Consider the following 2,627-nt stretch of genomic DNA (forward strand, 5'->3'; position numbering starts at 1 on the left):
ACATAACCATGCATGATAAAAGTGTGATAAAATTAAGCACTTTTCCTCCTTTATGGACAGTCAGTATATGTACTCTAGAAAACATCAAGTCCATGATAGATCCTCTTATACGTGTATATTAATTCCCTATAGACAGGATTGTTTAACTTATAGGATCAGTATTCTTATATTTAACTGCATATTCATCTTTTAACTTGCTCTTCAACTCTTCATTCTTTTCCAGATCTCCAAGATAACATCAATTTGTTTTTTGGGCTGCAACAATGTTCTTTAGTCACTTCTTTAGTTCTTTAGTACAGCAAGTCTGTAGTAATATATTCAATCAATTTTTGTATTTATTGTGTCTTCATTTTAAATGCAATTATTTCTGGTTATAGACTTTCAAGCTGAAAGGGTTTTCAAACAAATATATTTTGCATATATCCTTCCATTTTTTATCTTAATAAAACTATCCCCTTAATTTGCCTTCCTGTAAATTGTGTATTGTATTCTTTATGCTTAATGGTTTCTGTTTCTCTTTAGTTTTTGCAGTGTTCACATGATTTTCTTTTTTTTTTTTTTATTTACTCTAGTAGGAGTTAAGATTCAGTACTAGTTTGATGTCTTTCATCAGTTCTGGAAAACTCTTAGCTTGTCTTTATACAAATATGGCACCTCGCCAGTTTTCATCTTTTCTCCAATTACCAAATCTTCATATATGTATCTCTTGTTTATGCTTTATTGGACACATTTTATTTTTAATTATTTTCTAGTTTAACTCACTTATTCTATATCATTTATGTTGTTAAACCTATCCTTTGGATTCTTGACTTTATTTTATGTTTGTTTGTTTGTTTGTTTGTTCCTGGAATTTGAATTGGGTCAATTTTGGTCTTCTGAAATTTTCAATTTTTAATAAAGTTTTCTAACCATATTAAGTCCCATACATTAAATTATGCTTGTATCTTTATTATCAGGATATTCTTAGCCACTTTCTCCTTTGTATTTTTTATTTGTAATCACATTATCTTTTATTCTTATTTGCCTGTTTATTTTTGATAGATTAAAATGCTAAGGAAATAATTTGAGATCCAGTCTGATATTATCTTCCTCTGAAGATAATTTGCCTATAAATCTAAAAAGTTGGGTATTTGTGTTCCATGATTTTTCTTCTTACTGAGCTTACCCCCAAACTGGGTTTTATTATTTCATTTTATAAGATTACAATTCTTTAGACAATTTCCAATGTTAGCTCCAGTTTAGCCTTATCTGTACACGATCTTTCTTGGTGGTTTTTGAACTTAATACCTTTCCCATGAGGTTTTCCATGGCTGTGTTAAATTGTAATATTACCATAATCTCAGTAGCCTTTTCCAGATTTGACAGCTACCTCCAAATTTAAAGCAACTCCAAGTGATAGGTTCGCTGTCCAATTTACTTTTTTCTTGGATTTTTATCCAATAATATTTTACTGTATTTACTTAATTGCTTAGGATAGTTTTATAAAGGGTCCTTTGTCCAGAAGTTTGGGTCAGTTTATGTAGAGGCAGCTGACTCTATGCTGTCTAAGGAAATCTCTGGAGTGTCCAGGGTTTTCAATGTTATTATCAAGTGATTGGACTCATCAAAACAAGTAAATTGCCTTTGTAACAACTTTATTCTTTTTTAATTTCAAATTATTTCTGATTCTTCTTTTAGAGATCTAAAGTCTTACCCTATCACTAATTAATAAGGCAATCATTCAGGCAAACATAAGCTATTTTAGAACTTTCTTAGATGTGCTAGAAGAATATCATTAATTACTTTGGGAAAAACAGTAGAGTTATTTAATACTTGCTGAATTATTTAAAGTCGTTAGTTCATGATATTAGTCTTGTAAAGTTGATTTCTTTTGACAAATTTTAATTTGCAATGATGGCTGAATGAACTGAAAAATAGTAAGGGTGTCTAGAAAGTGAGTAGAAAATGTCACAGAACTTGATACTTTTGTATGCACGTTTATATATATATGTGTGTGTGCTTTTTGTGAATATATTAGCTGTTAAAAATTTATGCATCTAGCCCAAAGATATGAGAATCCATGCATAAATAAATGAGCCTCTGAATATGTTTCAGAGAGAAAGAAAGTACCAAAGAAGAGAAAATATTCAAATCTGCCTAACTATTTGACATGGCAATTACTCGGCATTCTAATTATAAAGAGATGCTCCATTTTAAAAAAATAAGTTTACTTAGGCATGTTAGGATCTGTTATTGTATCTAGAACCTTATGTAATTTGTTGTCGTTATTTGTTCACTGAGGGGTCTGATAGGGATTTTGCAAGGACAGAAATCAATTGAAAGCCAGCATAAGGGAAAGACGTTTCAAAAATCTTAATGACAATCCTTAGTCAGCTTTGTCTCTGTGTTTATTTTCTTATTTATTAATTCATTTATATAGTAATATCTTCCTCTGTCATAATGCCAAATCCTGCTCACTGTGCATCCAGGGTATCTGGTCAGTTCTTCCTTTAATCTTAATAAAATGCTATGAGACCTTTATCAAGCTGCTTTATTTTATGTGATTCATCAAATTATCTGTGTGAGGATTTATAACATTTAACAGGCATACTGATTTATCTGTGTTCTCTTCTCTGTCATAATTTACA

This window comes from Otolemur garnettii, unplaced genomic scaffold (assembly GCF_000181295.1).
Source record: "Otolemur garnettii isolate 467f Iridium unplaced genomic scaffold, OtoGar3 scaffold00173, whole genome shotgun sequence".
NCBI lineage: Eukaryota > Metazoa > Chordata > Mammalia > Primates > Galagidae > Otolemur > Otolemur garnettii.